Here is a 15,771-nt window from a genome sequence, read left to right on the forward strand (position 1 = left end):
TTAAATGTGTTTTTGAACCTAAAATTTCTGACCTTAATGGGTGCCACTGTGTTGCAGTCACGAGTAATAAGACTAATATGAAACTACTCCAATAGTTTTACCGAAATACAAATGCTCAACCACTACGGCTAGCCAAAAAATCTTTTAATCACGAGATTCTTTTTGTTTTTTAGGTAAAATAGTTACAAGATTCATTCATTCGTTTATTATCCAGAATTAATACTTATTCAACATATGCAGTACTAATACTGCAGACTGCAGCCAATTGTAATTAAGAGCTTTGGGGGATCGATGCTTTTCTACACTGTTTCGTGTCCTGTTGTACTTGTAATTAGCTTATTTAATTTCTTCTCCGTCATAACTCATAAGGTGCTTAATATAAATGTACATAATGCACTCATGATCTAACAAACTATTTTCATTATTTTAATAACTTGCATCGGAAGAAGAAAGAAAAAAATAAATAAATAAAACTTGTGAGGGGACAAATGAGAAAAGCATTATTATAATATTGTTGCAGTATGCCATTTTCCTATCAAATCAATTTGACCTGAGACACGAACTCATATGAGATCCAACACAAAGAGAGAGAGAGAGAAAATTTCCAACGCTCACAGATGTTGCAAAGAAATCGATTTCAGATCTGAGATCCGAGAATTCAGATATCAGTTCTCAGATCTGCGTATGTTGCCGTTGCCTTGCCACCGCTGTTGCCATTATCATTTCTGGTGAATGTCAAATCATCCTCTTCCTCATCTTCCTTCTTCTTCCCTCCTTCTTCATTGAAACATAAGGTTCAATTGTTTAGTTTGAATGAATGGCTCGTTCTCATAACAAAAATTACAAGCAAGAAAATTACGAAACCATTTTGGCCACTGATTTTCGGGTCGACGGTTCGATCATCCGGTTCGAACAAATGACCCATTTTGACAACAAAAATTACAAGTAAAAGATTGAGTATGTGAGGTCCATTAAGCAGTCGAGTGTGTGACTCATACGACCCGAAAACAGAACTATTCTGGCCACTGGTTTTCAAGTTGACGGTTCGACTGTTCGATTCGAAAGGATGGCCCATTATGACAACAAAAATTACAAACAAAGAATTACATAACCATTTTGGCCCTTGGTTTTCAAGTCAACGGTTCAACCATCTGATTTGAACGGATGGCCCGTTCTGACAACAAATATTATAAGTAAACAATTGAGTGTGTGAGGTCCATTAAGCAATATCATATGTGTTATGTCATAAGAGCGTGTGACTCATACAACCCGAAAATGGAACTGTTCTACCCACCAGTTTTTGAGTCAACGATTCAACCGTCTGATTCGAACGGACGACCCGTTCTGACAACAAAAGTTAAAAAAACAATAAACCACCAGAAACCGTTGAACGAGTCAACGGATTGATGGTTTGAGCATTCGGGTCAATGGATCGTTGACCGATTCAATGGTTTTTTTCCAGGAACCGGGATTGGAGTAAAACGAAACCAGTTGCCTAGATGCTTTCCAATTAAAAAAAAAATAACAACCCGTTCTAACAACAAAAATTACAGACAAAAAATTGACTGAGTGAGGTCAATTAAGCAATACCATTCGTGTTATGTCATTTGAGAGTGTGACTTATATGACCCAAAAACAAAATCGTTTTGGCCATTAGTTTTTGGGTTGATGGTTTGACTGTTCGGCTCGAACAGACAACTCGTTCTGACAGCAAAAATAAAAAAAATGACCAAAATTCATTAAACAGGTCGATGGTTCAACTGTCCAGGTCAATGGGTCGTTGACCGATTCACAGGGATTGGGGTTAGGATAAAATGGAACTGGTTGCCTGGACGGTTCCCAATTAAAAAAATAAAAAAAGGAGCAAAGCCATTGAACGGGTCAACGGGTTGATGGTTTGACCACCTAGGTCAATGAGTCATTGACCGATTCAATGGTTTTTGGCTAGGGACCAAGATTGGGGTAAAACGGAACCAATTGCTTGGACGGTTCCTGGGCCAAAATGTCTGTCTATTCGGGTCAATGACAGTTCGAAAATCATGGTTTTTATGCTTTTGGGTTTTCACTATTCAAAGGTTTCTTCTACTATGGGCTTTATCGAAGTGTGTGCAGTATGTTCCTTTTTTTTTTCTACTTTTTTTTTTTTTTTGTATTTGGCCTTCTTCTTAAGATCCTCCAAAATGGTTTAAGGTTTACCACCATTTTATTTCCTCCCTTTTGGTTTCTCTTTGGGTTTTCTAGTGCAATGTTTTTTTTCTTATTTTCTTAGAAGACAATCTGCTTTTTGATTGCATGTATTTTTAGCTCTATCTTAAAGTGAAACTTTGGACTCGATTTTTTTTCCTTGCTTTTTCTAGTTTGGTGGATTTATTGCCAATATTTTTGTGTTTAAGGTCACTTTGGATTTATCTTTCAAGATTTCTAAATCCCTTGCAATGGTCACCCTTTCCATGACTATGACTATAAAGTTATTTTGTCTAATTATTGACGTATAGAAAAAATGACCGAAAACGGAACTGTTCTGGCCATTGGTTTCTAGGTCGATAGTTTGACCATCTAGTTCGAATAGATGGCCCATTTTGACAACAAAAATTAAAAATAAAAAAAAGTAAAAAAAATGGCAAAAAACCATTGAACGGGTCGACCGCCCGAGTCATCGGGTCATTGACAGATTCAACGATTTTTGGCGAGGGACTGGGTTTGGGGTAAAATGGAACCGGTTGCCTAGATGGTTTTTGGGTCGAATGATCCTACCGTCTGAGTCAACTGGGAGTTCTCGATGTGAGACAAAGAATAACTATAAAGTAGAACTCAGAACAATCACTGTATAATTGTGTTCTTTTATATGAGAATCTATGCTGAAGCAATATTTAAAAATCAAGCATATGATGCTCTCTTTTAAATCTTTATATAAGTTTCAAGACTTGAGTAATTATAATTGCAAGTTTCTTATTAAGAAACCATTGTCTTTTTTAATGTGCAATTTTATTCCCGCACCTATGAAGCAGGGCCCTCCACTAGTGATACATTATTATACTATTGTTGTAGTATGCCATTTTTCTACCAAATCAATTTGACCTTATGCCATTTTTCTACCAAATCTCTTGTCACATTCAATTGGCGAGGCCTATACCATGTTGAGAATAAGACTGCGTTTGTTTTTATATAAATGTCCAATCGGACTATTTATGCAATGTTTTTGAACTATCATTGACCCAGATGGTCAGACCATTCGGCCAGAAACCATCCAAGCAATCGGTTTTGTTTCACCCCTAACCTGTTCCTAGGTAAAAAATCATTGACTTCATTAGAAAACCACTGACCTAGGTGATTGAACCGTTGACTCGTTTGACCCGAACAGCGGTTCATAGTTTAAAAATGGTGTAGAGAGGATGAACTCAGATCTGAGATCGTCTAACACAAACTCAAATCTAAGATCCAACACAAAGAGAGAGAGAAGAAGAAGAAGAAGAAGAAGAAGAAGAAGAAGATCTACAACACTCACAGACAATGCAAAGAAATCGATCTCAAATCTCAGATCTGTATCTATTGTCGCCGCCTCACCGTCATCATCGTCATTATCATTGTCGGTGAGTGTCAAATCATCTTCGTCCTCTTCCTTCTTCTTCCCTCCTTTCCTCCATCCTTTCCTTTCTCTTCTTTTATATTTTTCCCTTCTCCTTCCTTTCTTTCTTCCTTTTCTTCTTTCTTTTTTTTTTTCTTTCTCAACCAAAATAATCTCTTCTCTCGTTCTCCTTTCTCATATAAATATTTTCCCTAATGTAAACCATTTGAACCATTTGACCCGAACGGTTAAACCACTGACCCGAAATTGGGTTTGTGAATGTTTGTTTATCATACAAAAGTGAATTAATTAAGCGGTGAAAAATGTTTTTTTTTTTTTGAGGTATTCATATGGTGAGGAGTGCATTACTATATCCATTCAATGGATACAAACTTGTACTCTTGGGATCTCAATGTAAATAGGCGTATTTATTCTATTGTTTGAGTGCGAGAGAGACTACTGTTCATCTCTTTACTTTGATTTGAAACAAACTAGAGGAATACAAAAGGGTTTACAATTGTGAACCTGTTTTACAAAAGGGTATTTGTGTTTGTATCACAAACAAATGCAACCAAATTGATGTCCACTCCCATATAGATAGAAGCAAAGTTTTAGAACTCCAACCCCAACCCCTCTCTATCTTTTGGGAAAATTTCCGATTAGTACCCGAACTTTAAAATGCAAAAATCCAGTACCCGAACTTTCAAAATGTGACAACCCAATACCTAAATTTTCAAAATGTGACAGTCCAGTGCCTGTCATTAATCAGCAATTGACATTTGAAAATTAAAAAATACCCTTCGAATGCCATCTAATTCTCTTTATCAACCATCCAAAGGTTGAAAAAAAATTGAACAGTCCCAACTCCCAGCTTCTTCTATTCAAAAAAGTTGGCGATTGTTTAAAAGAATCTAGAATTTGGGACTATTCATTTTATTGTCAATGTTTGGATGATTGATAAAGAGAATTAGATGACACTTTTCGGGCATTTTTTACTTTTGAAATGTCACTTAACGGCTGATTAATGGACTGGTTAATGACAGGTACTAGATTGTCACATTTTGAAAGTTCGAGTACTAGATTGGCACATCTTGAAAGTTTGGGTACTAAATTGCTGCATTTTAAAGTTTGGGGACCAAATTGTCACTCAAACCAAAGTTCGGGCACTGGATTGTCACATTATGAAGGCCAATGTGTCTATCTGTAGAATACCATAATAGAATTGTATGTAAAAGAGAACATAAATATGAGAACTCTATCCATCCAGTTATCAAAAATCTTCACATAAATTGAAAGATGGACAAACAAAGAATTAGAAACCAAAATTTTTCACTCTTATTGAAACCGATATATCTGATTGATGCTAATTACCATTGTTGTTATTAAGAAAAATTTAACAAATATAATTATTAAATGCAACCAATGGTGAGCATCAGAAAATGGCTCACTTGGGGCTGATTTGGAGTCACCACTAGGCCTATTCATGGGCTGGGTCAAGCTAGGCTCGGGCCAGGCTTTTGCTCTTCATTAATAGAAAATTTTCAAGCTCAAGCCCGAGCCTAGCCCGACCAACAGGCCTACAACTTGGGCCTAAGCCTGGCTCTCATAAAAAGCCTAAAGCTCAGGCCCGAGACGAAAGCCCAACTTGGGAGTCTGAGCACTGGTGCCTGAGTTCACCTCTAAGAGTGAGAGAATGGTGCCTAAGTTAAGTTTTCCGATTCCTATGAGTTTGAGAGTGAGAATGAAAACTGAGAAAGTGAAAAGATAAAAGATAAAAATAGTGGCAACCAAAGAGAGAGTTGAAGAGAGAAACAACCTAGTTTTGGTGGCGCCAGCCATTGGTGCTTGAGTTCGCAGAGTGAAAATATGAGTCTGGGTTCACCGGTTCTGAGAGTCTGAGAGTGATAAACTGAGAATGAAAAGAAAAGTGAGAATTGAGAAGATAGAAGATGAAAATGGTGTTGGCTAGAGAGAGAGAGAGAGAGAGAGAGAGAACTCACTGTTGGAAAGAGAGAGACAACCTAGTTCTGGTGGTGTCGGCTACTAGTGCATGAGTTCATAGAGTAAAAACGGTGCACCCGGGTTCGCCGATTCTGAGAGTCCGAGAGTAAAAAATGAGAATGAAAAGAAAAGTGAGAAGAATTTAGGGCTAGGATTAGGTGGTTTAGGAATTTAGGGTTTAAATTATATAAAATTCAGGTCAGGCTTTCTTGACAAATCCCGAGGCCAAACCAAAAAAATCGAGTCGGGCTTTTAGGCTCAAGGTCAAATCCGCAGGCTAAAATGCATGTTCAAGCTCGTCTAGGAGCCTGGCTGGGCCGGGCCAGCCCGTCGGGCAACCCGACCCATGAACAGGTCTAGTCACCACCCATCATTTGAAAGAAGTGGAGGTCATGGGACCTTCGAGATTTACGTTTAAAATTGTTTTTTTCTTGATAGCAACTCCAAACCCAAGGTAATGATCCAACTAGTCACACTAAGACTTGAATGAGAGAAGAAAGGGATTAGACCTCTCTCCCATTTGCAATAGGTGGTATCCATATGGGGAAAAGTCCAAAAACATACACTAATGTACAAGCTATTATCAATGGGTGTGAATTGTTGCAAAATACAAAATGGAAATTATATAGCAAAGAAAATAAAAGAGATGAGACAAAATAAAAAGGCCACTATTATGTGAAAAAGAAAATCTTTTAAAAATGAAAGGACAAGAAATTAACTTAACCTAACTAAAATGAATGATATATGCATGAACAGGAATGGTAGTGGTTTAGTGCTTTAAAGGACAAATTACAGTTAATCAGCCATCTAAGAAGAAAATATTCACTACCCACAAGATGGGAATCATTCCTACAGTTAAAATGACATCAACATAGCCGTAACTATCGAATAGCTACCTAACTAATTTCCATTGTGTTTCTACCCATTAAATAAGCATAAGGCTAATGACAATCGTTAAATCCACACCTTTTCAAATCACTACCAATGCATGAGGGAAGTGATTCGGCTTCATAACCAAACTCAGTATACAAGAAACAATCCCAATTAATCCATCGAACATGAATTTACATGAGTTAAATTAACAGATTTATAACATAAATGAATGATTCAAGGTATGTAATGGAGATCAAGGTGCTGGCCAAATGGCTCAAGCTAATATTCCCAAATATTCTCAAGATCCTTTGCAAGGAATCGGTGGTCCAATGACTAGGGTAAGAACAAAGAGGATGAAAGAGGCTTTACAAGGCTTAATCATGGAAGTGCATGGCAAAGAGGTTGTTCTACAAGATTCTAAGACTGTTCTAGTAGTTCCCAAAGCTTCACCAAGGATAATCACCTATCTTTATGTGCAAGACGATGAGCAAGGCTTAGAACTTGAAGAACAAAGTTTGATGGGCTTGGCGCATGGACATGATAAGAAAATTCCCAATTCATATGCAAAGATGTATTGATGGGCTTGTTTTTATCTTGTTTTGTTTACTTTGACTTTTCTATGCTTAGTTGTCATTAGTTGTAGTCTTTTAAAATGATTCATATTTCAAAGCAGATTTGTTTTCCTAAATTAAAGAGATCCTCATCAGATAGGTGTTTCCTGATAAGATAATCATTAGTTAGGAGTTTCCTTATAAGATTAGGAGTTTTCTTATAAGATAATGATGTTTACATGCCTATATAAATGCTACAACTATGTAATACGAGATCAATCAATAATACAGAGGTATTTTCAACAAGCTTAGCTTTGCCTTCTTGTGTTCTTGGTAGAATACAATATCTTGACTTATCAAGGGAGTGATCAACCTTTGTGGCGTCTTCAAGATTGGGGTCTTTAAGGACTTAGTTTCCTTAAGGTTCTAATCTGATCAAGTACAGCTTGTTTGCTAGCTTTTGGGTGCGCATAACAACTTGATTCAAGAGTTCCTAGAGCAAGTCGTCTAGCGGGTTCTTATCAGTATGATGTTAAGTTGTCTTTAGTTATGAATATTCGAGCCAAAAATACAAAAGACAAGTTAATCCACCCACCGAATTGATGATTTGTTAATAAATGAATCAGGAATGGCATCGGATAAAGTAGGAAAAATATAAGCAAATGTATCTATCTATATTACTATGGAATGGGTGTATTCTCCTTGCGCTAAATGGAATCTATTCATGCATGCAGATTGAAGGTCTCACCTGCAAGGAGTTTGTGCTTGCGTATAGATGGAAGCTTAACCATGCGAGAGTCTCACATTGGTTTTGAATCTCGCTCTTCGAGCGAGAGAGGGAGACTCCAATGGTGTCGCTGTTAGCAATCTCTAGTGTAGTTAGAATAGGTTGAAGCTTCGAGGACCATTCATCCTTCTACGAACCACCACCACCCCTAACACAACTTCCGAGTTGTCCTCTTGCTACTGTGTAGGAAACCGCCGCCACGCCATCTGTGTCGGTTGAGCCATCGCCTCTGCCCAAGGAAGAAGACTGGGTTGAGGTAGATGTAGGAGGGCTTGGGGAGTTCACATCTCCACCCCACAATGCCCCACAATACATTTTCATTGTGTATTGGGAACATCTCTCGATGATAGTACCAAAACCGATGATATCATCATCGGGAGATGTTCTCAATACACGGCTAGGGATGTGTTGTGGGGTGTTGTGGGGGGAGATGTGAACTCGGGCATGGGCTCCTTCTCAGGGTTGAGTTAGGCTCCTTCTCGTATCCAGAACTGAGGTAGGCTCTTCTTGTATTCAAAACCAAGGTAGGCTTGCTGCCTAAACAGCTACTATCCTTCCACTTCCCTCCAAATATAAGAGAAATCTCTACAACCCTTAAGAAACCTATTTCACAAGACAAACAACTGTTGTTGTCATATTCTTCTCCCTCTTTTAAGCTCTTTCTCTCTCCCATCTCTATAGCTTTGTTTTTAATCTTCTCACTTCCTATCTCACTATCCCTTTCTAACCCTCGTTCTCTCCTCTATCCTTCTTTCCCTTGTGTCGTAGTAGTGCTTTGTACCCTTTTTTGTTATGCCATGGATGTGTGCAACATAAAAAAGGTAATAAAGCGTCCCTCCCTCCATTCTCCCTATCTATCTCTTTCTCTCTCTAAAATTTTTTCTTTTTATGTTATTGCTTTCAATTTATTTAGGGTTTCTTGCAGATAAGGGCAACTTTTTTCTTTTAATATCAATAAAAAATAATATTTTTATATAATAACTAAAACAGGGTAGCTTTTTTGGAAAAGAAATAACAAGAAATGGCACTATTGTTCATCTTCCTCCTCTACCTTTGTATTCATGTGAATGGATCATAAGATTCCATCCAAGTTATAACCAGAAATGCTCTTCATGTCTCAGAAAGAAAACCAACGGTCGCATTTGACTCTTTGGCTTGTTTGGCAATCTCCGACAAGGTGTAGAAGGGATTCGTTGTTGTGTTGGTGGCACCATGGTAAGATATGCCGAGGAAGGTAAAGATGAACTCAAAAGAGCTAGGCAGTAGAAGCATGGCCACTTGACCTATAAATGAATTCCTTTTGCTTTGTTGTAGCCTGCACCGAAGCATCTTGAGACATTATAGTTACAAAAATAAGTTTCACACACACACACACACATGCACACACAAAGTTCTGGTTTGAGGTTGGCCATGATCTTGAGGTTGTTGATGTCACTTTGACTAAAGAAGCAAGAAGACATTACACTGTGCCACCTATGATTTTACTTGACATGGTTTCTCATGAGGACTCTAGTCATAGTTGTCGCCAGTGACCTTAACCTACCATAGAGGAGGAAGACAAGCAACAATGCCTTTTCTTGATATTTTTCCAAAAATGCTTTTATATTTTAGTTATTATATAAATATATTATTTTTTATTGATATTAGGGGAAAAAGGTTGCCCTTATATGCTAGAAACCCATTTATTTATGTGGTTTTTTTTAGACGCATTTTATCACATTGTCTCTTGGATTGGAATCTTCGTTCAATGGATGAGCAGATGGAGGAATTTTGATTCGAAATTTTGTAGGATTGTATTTCTGAGTATCTTGGATGAATTGGAAAGGTTTGATCGGTTCAAATGAGTTAGGATCGAGGGGACCAATGAAAATGCTCAGAATGGAATATTTATTTAATGACAAGCAGATGGAGGAATTTTGAGTTGAACTTTTGTATGATAGTATTTCTAAGTTTCCTAGATGAATTGACAAGATTTGATTGGTTCAAATGCGTTTGGATTAGGGGAATTCAGGGTACAGGTGGTCTGATCAATGAAAATGTTTAGAATGAAATCTTAGTTCGATGGGTGGGCAAATTGAGGAATTTTGAGTTAAAATTTTGTAGGATCGGATTTTTGAATGTCTTGGACAAATTTATAATATTTGGTTGGTTTAAATGTATTTGGATCGAGGAATTTGATGTACGGGTGGTCTAGCCAATAAAAAAGGCTTAGAATCAAATCTTTGTATGATGAAAAGGTAAAGCGGATATTTTAAGGGCTAAAATTTGATGGGTGGTCAATGAGAGTTTTAAGAAAGCATTGGTAAGGTTTGGGGGTCTTGGGAGATATATTGTGATACATATCTGTGGCTATAAGAGTGACGGGTAAAAAGAGGACTTAAATTGGAATCTTTTCTATAAAAAGGGAGAGATGAAAGTTTTAGGTTTGGAATTCGGCGGATGGGTTGACCGTGGAGTTGATTAGATGTTTTGATGGGTTTGGAGGTGTTGGATTATATGTTATGATGGAGATCTTGAATTTGGAGAGTGACTACCAATGATAATTACCTATTTAGAATCTTTTTAAATAAAGGATGAAATAGTCATTTTGAGATTTGAAATTTAACAGATGATCAATCGAGAGGTTGGTGAAGGTTTTGGTCATTTCCAATGTATTTGGATTGTGGGTTTTAGTCATAGTGTCTGGTTCATCAAAATGGAATCTTTGATGAGTGGATGGCGAAATCATAGAATCTAAGGTTGAGATTTGGATCATGGGTTTTAATTGTAGCGTCCAGTTCATCAAAATGGAATCTTTAATGGGTAGATGGCAAAATGAAGGAATTTATGGATAAAATTAGGTGTGATTGGATGTTTATAGGTTTTGTTTCATATTATGGGGTCTGATCATGTAATAGGTGTGGTGATGTGGCACAATCGTGGCCGTCAGAAGGGAATCTTGTAATTTTAATAGTAGATTTGATGGTGTTTAAGTCAAAATTTGGTCTTTTAGGGGTTGAACATGTTCTTCAGAGAATAGTAGAGTCTGATCAGGCATCTAGAGTGTGAGGAGTGGGTCAGAGAGGAGACTGAGCAAAAATCGGGTGTGTGATACCAATCCTTGTCCATTTTTCCCAATTATTCTTCTTTGTAGAGTGCCTTCTAATTGTAGGTATGTATGATAATTCTCTAGAGAATACAAATTACATAAGCAATTATTAGCTTCTTTCTCTTACTATGGGGTGTGGTACAGTGCTAGTATTGTGCTTTGGGTTGAGCAATACAAATTTGTGTAAGATTTTTGTACCTGAAATATTTTGAAATTTAAATTTATCAATATAAATTGCCATTTTCACTTAAAATGTCAAATTTAATGTTTCTTATAACAAGCCCAATTTTTTAATTAAAATGATGTTCAAATATAATGTGATGATACATATTTCTCACATATTTGTATTGACCAACCCAAAATGCAATAACAGTACAATGCTACTGTACCAAATACCCTCTATCACTCTATGGATAGAGTGAAGATCAAGCATGCAGTCCAAGCAATAAGCCCACTCCAAACCTAGTCAATGGTGAAAAAACCACCCTGACTAGGGTGGGGTGGGGTGGGTTGAAGCCCCCTGGATGGATAAGATTGCCATCTCTAATTAGAGTGTACTCTAAAGCTGTGTTTTGATATTTTTGAGTGTAGAGAAAAAATGGAACAGAATTGCACTCCCAGCTTAATTAGACAGATCGACTTTAAAAAACATGGATTGAATCATTGAAGGAATAAATAATCTATTAACTCCCTAATCGTGATTCATTGTGCTCTTAATTCCGTTTTTGTACCAACATGCATTCACCTACACACACATGTTAATATTATTATTGCAGAGCATAGAGAATTGGGAGAATCACGGTTCAGGCCAGGGTCAGAATTTGTAGGCTCAAAGTACATTTATGGTAGGTGCCAGCTGGGAATTGATGTCAATTCACGGGTGGATATGGGTGCATAAAATGTAGGTTTTTGACCGAAATATTTATAGCTCTGCAACAAAAATCAGAAATCTGCATTAAACCTATCTCGTACTTCTCCATAGAGAATTTAAGTCAGTAATCTCCAGCGAGGAATCAAGCCAATGTGATCCCCTGCAAGTCAGTGATCTGGAATCTATCAAAAAGATAAAGTCTAAGAAAGAACCTAAGAGAGGGAAAAAGTGTTTTGACGAGAGCTATTTGTATTTTTCTATTTGTACATAGAGACGAATTCACATCTGCACCCCACAGTGTTCCCAATGCACGCTGAGATGTGCCGTGGGGCGTTTTTGGGGTGCGCTGGGTGGGGTGCTGATGTGAACTTCATAGAGACTTCTTTAGAACATTTTCATGCCATGTCATCCAAAGAAGCAAGCTGTGAACAACTAGCTTATTCTTAAACTGCTACAATTTTCTATATTTACTTCTCAGTAAATCAGATTAGTTGCTAGACCGGGTTGGTTCGGCTTTTGAGCCGATGTGCATTAAACTATATATACTGGTTTTGAACATCTAAGCTCTTACACAAGGTTTTAATTATTTAATATAATTCCTGATGAGATTGAATTAGGGTCAGTAGGGGTTAGGGAAGGTTGGATAAAGGTTTGAAATCAACTGAAACTTACTTGGGATGCAAATTTGGACAAACCCGACCGATCGAGTCAAAGCATAGGTCATCTGGAAGGTGGGCGTAGATTTTTCTAATTAGTAAAATGGATGTAGAAATTGAAGATGTAGCGGAATGGTGGTGATAAACCATATTTAAGTAAACTGACTGAAACTAAGGTTATGTTTGGTTTGAAGGAAAAGGTAAGGAAACCTTTATAAAACTTGTATAGATTTTTCTGCTTTTCCCTTCCTTTCCCTAATCCTTCAAACCAAACACAACTTTAAATGGTCTTTGTGAAAAATAGTAGAGGGATATTGTTGTCAAAGTTGACATGGGAACTGTTATTCACGCCACACTTGTTTTCCCTTCTCTCCTCTCCCTTTAATTTCCTCTTTCCTCCTTAACTTTCTCTCCTTTGTCCATTGCCCCGTCCCAGCCCTCCCATTAGCCAAGTCACCAAGGGATATAGTCTATTGACCATTCATGTTCTAGTCAAGGTTTACTACAATCAGCCAGCCCATATGAAAGGGAAACATTGAAACTAAGCACTAATTGAATGGTCCTTGTGGAAAACTAAGCACTAATTTATCTATATTTAGTGTGTCAACTCAGCCACTGTCCTCACCACCAATGGCCACCTACGTGGCACCTTCTACTTTAGTATTTATATAAATAAATTATATAATAATGCAATAAATAAATATAAGATTTGAATGCATTGCTGGACAGGCCTAATGTATTTGGGCCCAGGCCCGACCAGAAAATGTCGAAAATATAATGTCCGTTGTCCATATATTTGACTAGTCATAATATTTTAAGGGTATTTTATTAATGTTGTTATCTTATAAAAAAATCAAAATCTAAATGTCTTTTTTCACTTTTTGCAAATAGTTATCGTCCAAATATTTTAAATTATAATACTAATTTTGTGCTAAACTAAAAAGCAGATATTGATTATTAGATCATAGGTTAGGAACCAGGCCCAGCCCATTCTTGGCACAGACTAGATACCTTTAATTGGTGATAAGCCCAGCCCGTGATCACCCTTCCAGGCCCAGGATGGCCTACACAAAAACCTTGGATCAAGCCCGAAAATTTCTGGGCCAAGTTAGGGGTGCAACTTGGGCGGTAAGGGTTGAAAAACCTGACTCCAACTTTAACTTGTGGGGTTAGGGTTGAAAAGCCCAACCCAGACCTTCCATTTTTTTTTTTTTTTTTTCCACCAAGCACATCTATTTGGCTTGATGTACTTGGTTTAGCTTTTTTGAGTGTAAGAAGCCGATCACCGAAAAAATTATGAAAGCCAAAAAAAAGTGCTGTGCTTTCAAAAGTATAAAAGTACTTTTAAAAATATAACCAAACAGAGCCTTATATTTATTGACAAGCAGTGGTTAAATTACTTTTGAGTTATTACACAAGAGGGACGGATAATTAATGTTTATCGGGTCACATTCGGATTAAAACCAATCACATCGGAGTCTAATTTGATTATTGAAATTTCGGATTCAAACCCCACCGGAAATAGGCTGTTTTCAGTATTTCTTTTATCAATAAACACTCTTTAATTCCTATGCTTTTGTCCGAATCCTATGTACTTGTTTTGAATTCAAACATTTTAACAAGCATTTCGTGTGCACAATTGACTTAAGAGTCCCCTACCCCGAATGCACAGCCCATTATAAGCGGCATTCCCAGTAATCAAAATTCCTAAACTGTTCATTTCAATTTTCTGTGTTTTGGTTTTCAAAATTATTTAAACATACCTTGTACTATGGGGTGACAAATACCCCCTGAATTTTCACTTTGGCTCAATTTGGAAAGAATACAGTGCAAATACATACAAAGTAATACAAAACATAAGGTTTTGCACTCTGCTTATTTGCATATGTACTCCTTTCAAACAGAGCCTTTGTGACAAATACCCCCTGACCATTAAGTTAGATGATGTAATGTGTTAAATTATTAAAATAACCCCCTGAACCAGCTTTATTTTTCTTCGCCTTTTTCTCTTAAACCCTAATTAACAAAAAATGCCTCTATTTTCTCCAAATGAAACAAACAAACAAACAAGAGTAATTTCATTGGCATAGAAAAATGTTTTTTTTTTTATTTTTATTTTGTTTCATTTCACTGACATGAATGTCTCTCTTCATCTTAAAATATAAAAATTATGCACTCCTTTTTCCAATAAATCAAGAAAAACCAAATGAAACCATAAATTTATATCTATTAGAAAGAAAGCTCTACCATTTCATTTGAATATTGAATCCAGGCAGAAATATGCAAGGATCTATTGGAGCAACGGAGAGGACTTTAATGTTCTAGCTATAAAATAAATCAAATCATAAAACATTCAAATTAATAAGAAAAGAATAGTAGTTTGGAGATTTAAAAAACTGGCGTGTTGTTGATGAGACAAGTCATAATAGATTCAACAGAAAAGAAGCAACCACTAATTTTATTTCAAACCAAATTTTATGCATTTAGGAAATATAAGAGTACCCAGAACGAGAAACTTACATTCCCGAGGCACAGACGGAAGCAACAGCTATGGAGAAAATGTATTATATCTTTGCTTGCAGAGTTGATATCAAGTAGGGATGTTTTATTTGTTGGTGAATGCTAAGGCAATGATGGCAGAAAGTGTGAGCTCACCTAGGGCTCAGTTGGTAAGCCACCACTAATATTGATTAGGGATGTAAATTGGAGAGGCCCAACCCAAACTTGACCCAATCCAACCTGAGTTTTTACACAGATTGAACCTCAGTCTTTGGGTTGTGGGTAGCCCAAGCTCCCACAACATTTATTATATACACATAATCATATATTTATATATTGTGTTGTTATTTATAGCATATACATTTATGTATATTACATATTTATACTATCATATACATCTTAAACTATTTTTTTCTTTTTACAATATGTCTATGATTAACTTAAAACTCATACCCATGTATATATATATATATATATATATATATATATATATATATATTATTTATTAATTGCATGATTTTGTAAATTTAACAACTAAATAAAATGGCATGGTGAAACTAGATTGATGTAGCCAACCCCATATAGATAGGATAAGACTTAGATGATGATGATGATGATGATGATGTTGAATGACATTTGTGAATATTTTCAATCCATTCTACTCCTAAATTTAGTTACAAAGCCCAATAAAAGATAAATGCATAAAAGATATTAAAAAATTACTTCAAATCAAAGCCAAGCCCGATCCTAACTAAAATTGTTTTTAACTAAGCTTAAGTTGGGCCAGGTCCAAGTTCAAGTTTGAATCTTAATATTGGGCTTGGGTCGATTCTCATCCAATTCACCCAAGTTGCAGCCCTAATGTAAGTTGATATCAGAA

The sequence above is a fragment of the Nelumbo lutea genome, chromosome 7 (genome assembly GCF_056320005.1).
Source record: "Nelumbo lutea isolate HS-2025 chromosome 7, American lotus-T2T, whole genome shotgun sequence".
Lineage (NCBI taxonomy): Eukaryota > Viridiplantae > Streptophyta > Magnoliopsida > Proteales > Nelumbonaceae > Nelumbo > Nelumbo lutea.